Raw genomic sequence first — 14,602 nt, 5'->3', positions numbered from 1 at the left:
CTGTCTAGGCAGTCAGCTCTACTTCCAATTTTAAAAGCCCTATTTAGGCCTCTGCAGGTTACTACTCTGCTCTCTGATACTCTGACAGAAGAAATGCAGGCATTTCCCATCAGCACACTCCTCTCAGGTATGACCGCTCTGTTTTGCATCTTCCTTAATAAAGAAAAGGTACCAGGCACTGAGTTGGTCTAATCACAACAGAAAGTACTGATTTTTTTTTGGCTCGCAGCTTTATCTTCTCAGAATTCACCATGCCTTCAAGACAGCCTGAAAAATAGGGCTGAATGACCACTTCAGCCATAGCACTGTGATATTTAAGCCAAGCACTGACCAAAGCTAGGCTCAAGGAATTCATTGGCTTTCAGCTACTCCAGCCTTTCCTTCCCTATTTAAATCTTGGCTTTTTTTCCTCAGAGTCCTGCTAGATCCTTATCCCCTTACTGCCTTGCTGCAACAATGAATGCTCTGCCGAACCTAACAGAGTGGGCAGCCTGCCTACAGACAGCACACGTGCTCCATGCAGTATTTACAAGCTTGGACAACTCAGACAGTAGGATGTCACTCCAAGGTCATTAGGCTCTCTTGATGATGCTGTGGGAGCAGCCTGTTTAACTCCAAACACAGGTGGAAACCAACATGCCCACAAGAGCCCACTGCCCTGGCTCCATTAGCAGTCTCGTCAGGAACAACAGCGGGATAGATCAGCAGCTCTTCACGAGTCTAATTTCCCCACATCAGATAAGTTTGCCCGAGTTAATCAGACGCTTTTTATCTATAAACAGATGTAATTTGTTTTTCTGGACTAGTTTTTGTCCCATGTTATTGCGTGGACTATGCCAAGGGAATACTTAAAACTGGCCTTCAGGAAAGAGAATTGCTAGTTTTACTGTCCCGTGCAAGAAAAAGTAATCCCTTGCTGCAGAACAATGAGATTATCTGATCTAGGAATATCTCAAAAACTTTTGCTGGCAGAAGCCAAACTCACAAATTTAAATGGAGAGCAATAGATGGCAATTCAGAAATGGGAAGAATTCTGCTGGCTGGTCACAGATACAGAACAAAACCCAGCTCTACAGCACTGCCTCTTCTAGCAGCTGCTGTGGATGGAAGCCAGCAACATCCTGGCAGAGCAGGGGACACCCTTGGGTTTAGATTGTTTTATTACCTTCTGCATATGTACAGACACCTGTGTGAACTGAAATAGCAAAATTGAGTGGTATTCACCAGTAATAATCTTCCCCATATGAATGTCCTGAGAAATGTTATCAGTCACCTCCTCTCAGATCCATGCCTGGAGTAATAGGGAATGTGGATGCTGCAGATCCGGTAGTACCGCTGCAGGTAGAGATCAAAGAAACTCAGTTATTCCCCTCGCAGTGATTTTAGGAACTGATCTGATCTTTGCATGATTCCCAGGTTCTTTATAACAAAAGAATAATAGTACTGGTATCTGCTATCTTCTCAGTAAAGGTAACAGGTTGAAAGATTTGTGGACATACCATGTCAGGGCACCAGGAAATAAGTACTCATGGCTTCTAAGAAGATGCTCAGATTGTTTTTGATAAGAAAAGGTAGACATAGTGCCCTTCCATCACACCCTGCTTGCCCGGGTTATACTGATGTAGGATCAGGTGCTATTTGGCTGCATTTACTCTCTACAAGTCCTAAAACTAAATGAGAAATCACATTCTCCAGATCTAGAAAATCAGTTCAGACACTTCTCAAAGGTATCAGCAGTTCATATCTTCCTTAGATCCCGCGCTATCAAAAATTCACTAAGATTAATACTGAAAACAGAGACTGCCGTCTGCGATCTCTGAGCGCATCATTCGCATATTGCTGAAACTTTTACAAAACTAGGCTTAAAGGGAACATAAAACAGTTCAGAAAGACAGTAAACAGTCCTGTAAGTCAGATATATCACTTTTGAGTACTTGCTTATGCCTTTTGGTGTATCCATTGCCCTGGCTACTTTTCAACATTTTTGAACAGCATTTTTTCGAACAACATTTTTTTCAACATTCTTGAGAGAATTCCAGATTCTTTTGTAATGTCTTTGTAGCATAGATACATACAAAACCTCCCAGGGTGAGTGTTTGTCACCAGCAGATATACACTGATTTTAAAAATACTACTTCAAATGGTCTTTGATCACTTCAAAGAATTTCTAGGTTATATCATCTCTAAAAGAACTTGATGACTCAAAGAAGGTTTTAGTGGTCACAGTCTGGATTGATGGTCCCTAAATATGTTTTCTGAATTCAGCATTTTCTCAGCTTCTCCAGTTTTTACCACCAATTCTTCCAAGATTTCTCCCAAGATATCTCACCCATCATGGACTATTGTAAGAAGGGGACTATTTTTGCCTGGCACCATATGCTCAGAAAGCACTTGAATAACTTAAATAGACTTTTTTTTTTTACTGCCCCTAAGCTGACGTACCCCCCCCCCAATTATTTTTGATGAAGCAGATATTCTGGCCATGCTTCAAAAGCAGTTTTATCCAAAGCTATGGATGGATTTTTTATCTATCACAACACACAGAGAAGCAGGAAAAAAAAATCAGCACTCTTCCCATTTCTACTTTACTATCAGATTAAGTAGAAACAAAAATAAAGTCAGTACTTTTCTTGTGGAAACATCTAGCCTTTCAGGTTTTTTTGTTGTTGTTTTGTTTGTTTGTTTCTGTTTTTTTAAACCGTAGGCTCCATCAATATTGCAGGTTCTAGAGGCAAATTTTAGTTTGTAACCTTTTTCCCAGGAGATTTCATTATTCTGCAGATTTTGACATGATTTAGTCCTGGCATCAAACCCATAAAGACAGCCAAGCTTACTCGGAAAAGACTAGGAAAATCTTTAATGCCCAACTATAAATTGCGTAGTTAAAAGCCTCTAACACTTAGGAAAGAGAGGAGATAAAACTGGGGTCACTGCCAAGCACCTACATGTTTCTTTATCTGAAAAGCTAAGTCAATAATTTCATAGATTTTTTTTTCAGTTTCTGCCCATATCACTACAGTCAGTTTCTTACAGTCCTGGTCAAACAGCTGGTCTTCCCATACATCCTTTTATAAGTTCATTGGTAGAAAATCCATTCCTTGGGCAATTTATATCCCAATTCCATTTTTGGTAGATGACCAAGAAAAGATACAGATACCTTTTTCAGTATGGATAACTAGAGGATTCCCTTCTTGCATCTCCTCAAGGGTGCAACGGGTCTTTTATTCACCTCTTCTCCCACATCCATGCACATTAAAGAGATTGTGGGAACCCACAGAAAGTACACCTGCCCTTGGCTTTATCATGACTTTAATCTGGAGCTCAGGAGAAGCCTGAACTATCTATTAAGGGACAAGTATCAGTGGGGAAGTCTGTATTCTATGGGCCTTGACTTTACCTCTAGAGACGTGGTTATTTTTAAGCAGTCTGGGTTCTAGTTCTGTTGACTGCAATTTAAGTTCTGCTCTGGGAACAGTAAGATAGACGCTGCAGCTCTTTGCCACTCTTCTTCTAGTCCAGCTTTCCCTCCCCACTGTTGTTCTGCCATTAGTATATTTACTTCAAGACTGCACCATCTTATTTCAATATCTGATCGTGAAGTTACCTCCAGTTTTAAAAGGATCCTATTGAATGCATCATAGCCAACACATTACCAGATGCCGTTCCTTCTTGCAAGAGCTTGTAATATAGCTAGATAAGACTAAGGATTGGGCGCAATAAAGCATTATTTTTTCTATTTTGCTGGAAACCGAGATACAAAAAAGCTTAAGTGGTAACCCAACACCACACAGGAAATTTGCTTAATATCAGTCTGCTGGGTCCCAGTTCAGTTCTCTAATCACCACCTCAGCTGTCCTCTGAAAGCACAGCATAAGCTCTATGTAAAACTGTAACCTTCAGCTGGCCCAGCTTTGCTTCATTTCCATGGCCAGAACTCCTACGGAACTGCAGGAACTGATGCCGACATGCATTTAGCTGTGTATTTTTTCCTCTGACATATGGTATTTACAAGACTGTTCTACAGTACCATGGTTATTTTAACACACATGTCCTCAATACCTTGGAATAAGGCTAGAAAATCCTTTGAGTACCAAATATATATACATATATATACACAAGCATACACATGTATATATTGCTATTACTGATTGCAATAGGATTTATGTGGATTCTTCTAGTGATTGACACATGGATGTCTAAGGAGGTAAGCTGTGAGCTTCATATTTAAGGGGACCTCCAGTCTACACACCACGTTGGAAAAGTGCTAGTGGAAGCACTGCTAGCAGGAACTGGGGCAAAAAATGTCCTCAGCAAGAAAGCATTACAGATTTCCCGTACCTCTCTCTCCCATTTCTCATCTAGCCCTACTGCTACCCTGGCATACACACTTATGTATTTGGGCACATCACTGACCTACATCATGTCTGCACCAGGACTCCTGTGCTACTGGGGCCAGCAGGGCAGGCCACAGCCACCTGCTCAGTGGCAGAGTGGAGGACAAAGCAGGGCTCCTGAGTTCTGACTCTAAAATGGGCATCCCCAGAAAATACGTGAACATCTCTTCACACAGGGAGAAACAGATTTTTTTCTAAAAGCAGTGTGAAGGACAGGGTATCCAGGGTTATGGGGAGGAATCTAGGAAGCCACTACCCTACTCCCTGCCTTCTTCTGTCAAGGCTGCCAAGTTTAATGCAAAATGTGTCAAAAATTTTGGTTGCCCTGAGCAACAGTAGCAAACCTTCTGCAGCTTTCAGAGGTAACAGGCAGGGCAGAGAGAGGGGCAGGGGGCACAGAAGCAGATAAGATAGCTGCATCTCACTGCTGGTGTCTGTTCCCGGAAGGAATGAGAGAGCAGAGGCACCAGCAAGCCCCCTCCTTGGAAGGCTTCGTGTTCCTGCTCACTGCACATCTATTAATCTCAGAAGTATGTGAGTCATGGGCAGATGCCTGGGGAATGACTTAAACTTGCCACGGGAGCCATAGGTCTGGCTGCTGACTCACGCTGAAGCCAGTGGCAACAGCTCTAGTGATTTTCTTCTTACTGGCACAGTGCCTGGCTTGCTGGGTCTCTCGAAGGCAGGTGAGCCTTTTTATCTTTAAAAGCAAGAGTACAAAGTCTCTGGGTTGTGAAGTAGTTGAGAAAAAACTGCAAAATTGAACCAGGTATTTTAAAAGGTACTGCATGAAGACCCCCGAATCCCACAGGCAGAGAGAGAAGTAGAACTGGGACTTCTGAACCTTGTTTACTCCGTGGGGCTGGCTTCTGATTCTCCCAAGCCTGGGGCTAGCAGTACTGAGGAGACTCTGCTTGTGCTGCTCTTCCCACTTGTCGCTGTGCTGGGGGGTGGTTCGCCGTGCTCAGCACCACCTCTGCACTGACAGTGATGCTCAGTAAAGACACATTCGTTTTATTTGCAGGGAGAGGACAAGAAGCCCATTCCCACTGCTGCTCTCTTTGCAGATGTCAAGCACACACATTAAAAGAGAGACCTTCTTTTCTGCCTTAGAAGACATGCAACTTTTATGTTATAACATTTTGAGAAATATTATGGCTCCAGAAGGAGCAAGGCATAAAGTCACCATAAAGTGCTCTGCATTTATCTTCTTACAAGAAATAGCTTGCATGGTTGCACACCAACTACAGTCAGAATCTTTCTTTTAATGATAGCATTATCTGTACCAAGTAATCTTATCAGCTAATAACACAGGCACTCGTGTCAGGTGAAAAACATCCCCTTTAAAATGCTTTAGTATAAAAACAAACACAATGAGTTCTTTATGCAAACAGAGCTGCTAAGCAGACTTTTGCAGTGACCCAGGAGTTTGTAAAGAGCTGGGCAAATTGGCATTTACAGCTGCACTTGTAATCTCCGCTTACAAAGGCAAAAATTGCCATTGCAGTAATACACTTAATCTAGAGAAGACACATAACCAGTCTGCTCTTCATTACCATCTGGTGGTTGCTGCATGGAGTGGCATTACTCATGTCTCAAAAAATTACTGAGGGGAATTTTCATCTCATCACCATGTTATCACCAAAAAGGGAAGGGTGCTGTGGCAGCAGTGGGCAGCACAAGGGGGCTGGTTTTGTCTTACAGGCATTGTGACAGCAGCATCAGGCCCAGAACACTTTGACAAAATAAGCGGGTGGAAGAGAAAGACAAAATTCATCACTCCATCAAGTAATTTAAGTGTACCCGAATATCGTTTGCAAGGAGCTGAGACCTGCTTTGGAAAGCACAGTACCCTGTTCCTTCCCACTGACAGCAACGGCAGCTGAGGCTAATTTGCAGGGTGAGGTACCTTGTTAACCACTTTTAATAGCTGGTTCCCAAATCTCCTTCAGTATTTAGCCAGGGAGGTATCCTAGCAGGGGCATTATTTCCTCTGCAGTGAGCAAGAGGGAGACAACCCCACTGTACAGCTATGTGGGGAGCCAGCTAACTTCTCACACAGTCTATGGTCTCATTCTTAAAGCTAGAAGCACTACTAACTATGATGAAGATGCCCCTACCCCCAGACACTCAAATGCCTTTTCCTCCAGACAAAACTTGCTTTGAACAGGCCAGGATGTTTCAGCAGCTGGGAGCTGCTGAGTGTGGTCCAGTGTATAATCTCTTCTTCCCACCCAATGGTTTCATCAGAGGGAATCTGTGCAGTGTAGTTCAGCTTGGAAGGGACTTTTTAAAGTCATCGGTTCAAAGCACAGCCACCCTCAAAGTTAGAGCAGGTAGCTCTGGGGAGATCCTTACCCTTTTCAAGTTTCTTGGAGTATTTCTTATCCAGCATAAAGGGCATTCTGCTTTTATATGAAATAAAAGTACAACAATTATTAATGAAGTACAATACCATCTTGCTTTTACCTAAGTGTGTGGATCGATGGAGAACTGATAAAGCCTAGGAAGAAAGTTCCCTAAACAGAGAAGTCCACTGAAAGTATTTTGCACCACTAGAAATACCTTTTGGCCCCGGTCATACAGGTGCTAGTCTGGATATACCATGGGACTGATCCAACGCAGGTGCAGTATCTCTCTTCTTATGCACTAGATTGAATATTCAAGAATAGCAAGAAATAAAGTAAAATCAATTCATTATTGTAATTATTAAATTCCCAAAGCATAATACACTTAAAAACAGAAGTAGTTTTATAGCTCAGTTACTTTTTATGTTTAAAGAAGGACACTTCAGTTCCTTTCCCAGCTCTCCCACTGATTTCTGTGACCTTGGATAAGTCATTTAGGCCAAATCTTCCCAATAGGAGTAGCTAATATTAAGTGCATAAACGCATATGAAGGCTTTTACAAGTAGGAGTGACCCAGATCTTGTGAAGACCAAATACCCAAATCTGCATTTAAAATTTTGATCCACAGACCTGCATGTATGAATTTTTTGTTCTGTAAATCATGGATAAGGCTTACATATGTCGCAGGGATGTTTGAAGTATTAATTAGTTCAAATGCGTGCAGTGGCTTAAAAATGTAAAATGTATAAATACTACGCATTATTATCAAATAGGTCAGTATTTAAACCATATGCACGTCCCTGTTCAGACATTTTGTCGACTTTGTGTCTCATTTGGGATGTTTAACACATAATTGGCTTTCTAAATATTTCTCTGCAGGACACAGGCATCAGAGTACGTGAGATTAACACTAAGAAATAAACACTCCTTAGCTAATACACTGTCCACATGAACAGTTCTCAGCAGTCGTTCCCTGACATATTAGCTCACTTACACATGAGAAATAAAGCACTTTCACTGTTGATGGTGAAAATGTGTGACCCAAGGGACAAAAAATGAAGCTGAATATTCTACAAAGATAAATATACGATTCCAGGGGGCAGCCTTCAAGAGATGAACGGTTTTAACAGGATGGATGAGGTCTGCACTCATAAGCACTCTTTTATCTCACAGAAAACCATTTGTGTATTTCCCCTTCCTTGTCTATTACCCCAGAGCAATACATACTCTTTTTCTTCCAGCTCACAGCCCAAAAAGATGAAGAACAAATCTTTTCTGATTTATGTATGATTTAGATACCAGGGTCATTTAGGTCCTGTTCCAAAACTCACTGAAACAAAGTAAAAACCTGCCTTTCACCCTGAGGATTCTGGAAGTGAACCAAAAATGCATTTTTCACTCTGGGTTCCTGAATTACTCAGTTGTTGGGTTTTTCTCTATGTTTGTAATACTTTGTTTTTGTTCAGACTCTTTTTTGTGTGCTTTTTTTAAATCTATTGTACACATGTTCTGATTCCTTTACTCCTCAGCTCCCCATCTGAGAGACTGGTAGGCAATATTTTGCCTTCATCAAAGAGGGGTGGACAGGAACTTGACATGGCTGCCACTCCTTTGGCCAGCTCCTCAGATTTTCCCAACACAGAGAAAATACCAAAACACGTTTTGCTGATTTTCTGAAATGGAAACCTTGATAATTTCCAGAACCTGGAGTAGGCCTTAATGTACTAGGTGAAGGGAGAGAAACTCTCTGAACCAAGGAAAAAGCCAGCTAAGGAGACATTTGGCAAGATGAAAACACAACAGAGAGCTTAAGAATATGAGAAGGACCTAAAAGTCCTCCCTTGTAGTAGGAAGAAATGAAAGGGGAATGCTTCCAAGTTATAAAATAGTATAGTCATGTTATTTTTTTTTGTCCTCTTCTGCCTGTGAAGCTAAGTCTTCTTTCAACCTCTTTTATTTCTGTCCAGAGATGGCATTAGAAAATATCTGAAGCTGACACAGTTGACATCACATAAATGCAACGCATTGCTCCCCACCCTTATTTCACCCTATAAAGTTTGCTCAACTTTCATGTTCTGCTGATTGCCCTAAAAGTGACGTTGGGATGGTTCCACCCTCTGTGGTGGGCTCTTTCCCCAAATGCCTGAAGAGTGAATAAACCAATAACCCTGCTGCTCAACCTTTCCTCCCTCGGGCCTCTTCATCCCTGGTCATGTCATCCCTGGTGGATCTCTGACCCTGTCCCCACTTTTGTGGGGAGAGGTATCAACAGGGGCTGCACAACCAGTAGTGTCCCAATTTTGTGGTCTGGCCGAGGAACCTCTATCTCACACCTTTGCCAGTTCTCTTTCTTTTCTTTCAATTTCTTTTTGTCTTCCAGTTCTTCTCTTTGCACTTGCTTTAGGCTTTATTTTATGATTCTTCTTCTACTAGCTAAAAACAGCACAAATGACAGGGTGTAATCTATTTCTCAGTTTATGGACCGCTTCCAGGGACTGCTGCCAGCCCACGTGACATATATAAATCATGGATTTTAGACCTGCACCCCTGCATCAGTTAAACAGATAAGTAAAATTACTTGTTGTCTTACACTTCACTGTTGACAAAGTGACTCCCAGCTGAAGAGATTCACATGTACTCCTTATTTCAGCAAGCAAGAAGCATGTATCTCACTCGTCAAATGTGCTCCTCTGACAAGAAAGGAGAGTGCAAGCAGCTGTTGTGTAGGACTATTGCATTTGTTAAATTTATGCCCACTTTGTTTTCTCCCAGTGTAGGTATGACTATACATGGTGATACATATTTAATGCTGTCATTTTCATGGCTGTAAATCTGCCTAACAGAATTCCAGAGCAATTTGCCATCAGCAAAGAAATCAGCCTGTAAGTTTCCAGTCTGGCAGCTTTTATTGTCATATTTTGCTGTTGTTCTTTTAAATGCGAGAGGTGAAATGTTTTGTAAACATATTCTTGAAATATAATGCAAATTTTCATTCTTGCCACCTTTGTCCTTGGAGGCAACAGACAACCTCTATAATGAAGTGGCATTACAAAATGCCTACCTTTCATGAGCTGGGTGCAATGGCAAGAGGATAGAGAACAGTTCCTATTTGAGGTAGCTCTGCTCTAACCTTTACTCTTTAGGGTCTTACAATATATAAGCACAGCCTCTTAAAAAAAGCAAGTACTATACAATCTTAATCAAAATATGTTTCTTTTCAACTGAAGTTGGCTGTTCAAGATGTATGTGATATTGGCGGATAGTTCTCCAATGCATTAAGGATATTTTCATATAGATCCAATTTTAAATTGGAAGACCTGGCCAATGGAAAATACCAGTGTTCAGCACCATTCTTTATCCCAAATCAGACCAAAGTTAAAAAGAATTAAAAAATAATAATATTAAAAAAAAAAAAGAAAAACCTATCTTTGAGGAAAACTAGTTAGGACCTTCATTTTCCCCAGCAGTGTATAACAGCCAGTGAGCAGGGGCTACTGGAGGTACCAAATCAGCTGGAAACTCTTTTGTTTCCATAAAAACTCAGTTTGTTTTATGGAAACTATACTTTGCATTAAAGAAAGGCAAACTATTAGTAGAGGCAGAAAGTGATGTTACCACACTTTAGAGTATCAAGATTTCAAAAAAGATTGGAAGGGCAAGTTACCTAGCCTACTTCCTGTCTATTTTCAGAGCAAAGTTCAGCTCTTTCTCCAACCTGAACTAACCTCAAAGATAGATCAGGTTGCTCAGGGCTTTGAAAGGAATATTTTTTAATTCTAAATTTATTGAGAGTAAATAATGCAGAAGTCTATCTTTTCTCAAAGAATAGTTCATTTTGATTAAGTATTTTCTTTCTTCTTCCTGATGAAGGAACTCTTTGATCAACATGCTTATGAATCTCCATGTGAAAATATCCCCAGAAAAGTTGCTTGTGTGACTGAATTCAGCTATCCTGTCTCCTTATTGCTGGAAGCAAACAAGCTAGGCTCTTATTTACATGAGTCACAGATTCATAAGCATCTGTATGTAGTGAGCGCATCACAACACTGAAATGGGACAAAGAGAGACATTGCATTCTAGTGGCTCAGTGTGGTAAAATACTTCTGTTAAGAAGAGAAGTTGTATTTCTCTATTCACTGCATTTAAAACGATATATTTAACCTGACAATTTAAGTAGAGTTTTGCTGTGAGCTGCTTCAGAAGGTGACACAAAAACAAAGCTAGAGAAAATTAATTCCATTTATCAGAAAAAATAATCTCTGGGCCATTATAGTAACAGTGTTTCATTTCTACAAAAAATTACCCATACAAATAAAGACAGGACCAGGCCTAAAAACCATAGAAGCAAAGGTCTCAATCCTACAAATATGTACACAGCTTTCTGCAGTATGAATCAATCTGTTAAAATAAAGGGAGCTGCTCACAATGAAAAGGTGTATGGGCGCTCAATTTCTACAGGTGAGTTTGCACATCAGGTACCAACTCTTTCTGTTGTGTTTCTGACATCTCATCAGCACTGACAAACCTCGGCTTTGGGGAACCATGTAAAAGAACGTACCTGAAATACTTTTTAACGGGAATTGTAACAATATCACCCATCATATTTCTCCCTGTTCTTTAATTTCTCCTTAAAACCTACCTCTGCAGTGCTGTCTATAACTGCCTGTCTTTTTTTGGTGACACTGAAGACTACTGGCTACTTGTAGGTAACATGCCCATTTAAGGCCATCAAACTATGCAAATGCATACAGATTAACTGCTGCCTGCACCTCCTTCATGTCTATATCAACACTTGTTGAATGTCTTCCTAACTTATCCTGGGTGGCTTGTCTTCTGAAATCAGAATTGTCTTTTTTATTAACCTCTATAGTATCTGACAAAGTCCTTAGTCTCCAAACTCTACTCTTGATGCTATTGAGATAGCATCAGCAGAATTGCTTCTTGCAGGTAGCAAGGAGGGGGGCCATGAAAATGTACTGACGGGAGGGGGTTTGGGCATTAGACATGCAGTACTGGACTAGCATGCCTCCAGAGGATACAAGCTCTGCAATGTTAAGGATGTGGAATGAGTGTAATAGACATACGGCTGGGAGATCTGAAAAGGGACTTCAAATAAGCATTACAGATGTTTATCTGAAATGATTAAAGACTCACTAAATTATTCTGGCTGGAGATATTGCAGAACAAATAGATCCCTACAGTTCTTATTATATATTTCCTTCTCACTTTGATTATTAAAGGTGAATAACTACAATTCACAGTCTGAAGATCCCAGGATAAAATGCAAATTTACTATGTCACTCCACAGCTCTTCTCAGTCACTTTCCTGGTGCACTGAAATCCCCAAAGCACACTAAAAGTACCTTCAGCTTGCTATTTTCTGCCATCCAAGAAGACAGTTCACAAGCCACATCTGACTCAAGGGATTACTGTGGGTATAAAATGACAATAGCATTATCACTAAGCAGATGAAACATGTGACCTATTTTGTTACCTATCTCTTTAAGTATAAATAATAACTTTTTTTTTTACCTGCATATATAATCATTTCACAGTTCCTAGATTTCATTTCACAGTATTCAAGCCCATTTACCTTAACTTTTATAAATTTGAAAATTTGATCTAAAATTTTGAATACACTTTATCAGTACAATTACTGAAAAAGGACACTTGCTGAGTGCCAAATAAGGAAAAATGTATATCCATCCTAACTCTCATTTTTCTTTTACATGGGGGGTATGCAATATGACAAGCCACACAGCCAAGCAACCAGTGGGGTGCAGATGTCTGACAATGAATAATCCAAAGAGCCTGAGCTCTGTTTTGCCTTGTTTTCTGTGCACGCTGTTTCACTGTCATGCAGTTTTGCTAATTAATGATGCTGCTTGCACACTTAACACCAGTCCTGCTTTCACGCAGTAGTTCTCCCCACTGACTGGAGAACTGAAAGTCTGGTTAATGACAGGGTTTTTCAGTACCCCAGTTCTGCAAGTCCCTATTTCCAATTACTCAAACCAGTCAGCACTACAAATATCAGCCTTCAGAGTCTTTATCTCCACATACAAAGAGCACAGAGCTACCTCTCTCCGTTTTCAGCAGAATCATGGATACACACCTGCCCTCATCCTATATTTAACAAGGCACAAAATACCACTAGAGAGTGGTACTTAATTATTGTAATCAATGCTTTTGCAATGTTATTTTCCCTAGTTTCATTAAAAGTCGTGATCTTCCTCACTACAAAATCCAACTAGTGGGAAACAGGAAGATTTCCCTTTTTTTTTCAGTGATCTCACATTCTTTTTAAGCAGCCAATATTGTCTAAGCAGGACATTGTCTTTTTACTGTGTGCACTTTCTGATTTCAGTGCACACACTGTGTGCACTTTTTCTGATTTTCAATGACCGCTGCAAAAAATGAGCTTTAATTAACTGGAAACATTTCTTTGTGTTGGAAAAAAATGTTTCCTCCTGAAAGTTTTTGCACAATAAAGGTGAAAAATGAATATACAATTGGCCCAGGGAGGCTTTATAAATCACTCTGTGAGATTTTATTATTTGTGTTGCTTTTAGTAAGCAAACAACATGTCTCAGAAGATGCAAAAGAAAAAGAAAAAAGTTAAAACTAGTGGATCTCAATTGTTTCACATTGCTGGTGCTTATGTATGCTTATCAAGACAAAAGTTTTCCCCACTCAGAAACTCTGTTTCAACTAACACAGCCCAGAAAGAATTTCCAAAAGATCTTATTCCCAAAATTTGTGTCTATATCATAGACTCTATCAGTACTTAGCCCACAGTGGAAATGAGTGGGAGAGGAATTTGCCATTATCATTAGAAGTAAATTATCATTAATTATCATTAATTGGGGAGGAGGTGGGCAGGCTGGGAGCATCAGGAAGTCAGAGAAGTAGACCAACTGGTGGAATCGTATTCTACTGTCCCTGGGACAGATGCATCAGCCAGCCACAACACAGGAAACGAAGGATTCCCTGCCCTCTCAGGACCTGGCAGAAGGAGGGGACCAAAGAGACTAGGGGGAATAGAAGCAGGTTTCTGCTCGGGGCAGAAGACAAATCCCCTTCCTGCCCACTTCACCTTCCCAGGTGCCCTTACATAACACCTACTAGGCTGCGGAGCTTGATGGACAGGCACACAACGATGTGGATGAAGGTCCATCCAGGTTGGAGGGGCTGCCTAAGGCAACTAGCCTACCCCCTGTACCATGACCACCTCCATCACAAAAAAAAAGAAAAAAAAAGAAAAAAGGTTGTTGTCATAGGTGACTCCCTTCTGAGGGGAACAGAGGGCCTGATATGCCGATCAGACCCAACCCATAGGGATGTCTGCTGCCTCCCTGGGGCCCGGGTGAGAGATGTTACTAGAAAAGTCTGGTACGCCCTCTGATTACTGTCCATTATTGTTTTTTGATGTCAGCAGGAATGCAGTAGCCAAGAGAAGTCCAAAGGCAATGAAAAGGGACTTCAGAGTATTGGGGCAATTGGTTAAAGGATGAAGTGCACAGGTAGGGTTTTCCTCTATCCTTGCAGTAGCCGGAACAATATTTAGAGGAATAGGCAGGCCCAGCTGATCAATACACAGCTGGTGTCACTGGCAGAAGACGTTGCCGAGAGATTTTGACCAATTAGAGGGCTGGGCAATCACCATCCACATGAAGAGCAAGTGCTGGGTTCTGCACCTGGAATGGAACAACCCTGGCTATACATACAGACTCGGGGACAAAAGGCTGGATAGCAGCCCCGCAGAAAGGGTTTTGGGGGTTTTGGTCAACAGCAAGTTGAATGAGAGCCATCAGTGTGCCCTGGCAGCCAGGAGGGCCAACCTTACCCTGGGGCGCATCA

The sequence above is a fragment of the Cygnus atratus genome, chromosome 4 (genome assembly GCF_013377495.2).
Source record: "Cygnus atratus isolate AKBS03 ecotype Queensland, Australia chromosome 4, CAtr_DNAZoo_HiC_assembly, whole genome shotgun sequence".
NCBI classification, from domain to species: Eukaryota; Metazoa; Chordata; class Aves; order Anseriformes; family Anatidae; genus Cygnus; species Cygnus atratus.
This window is presented reverse-complemented; position numbering follows the sequence as displayed.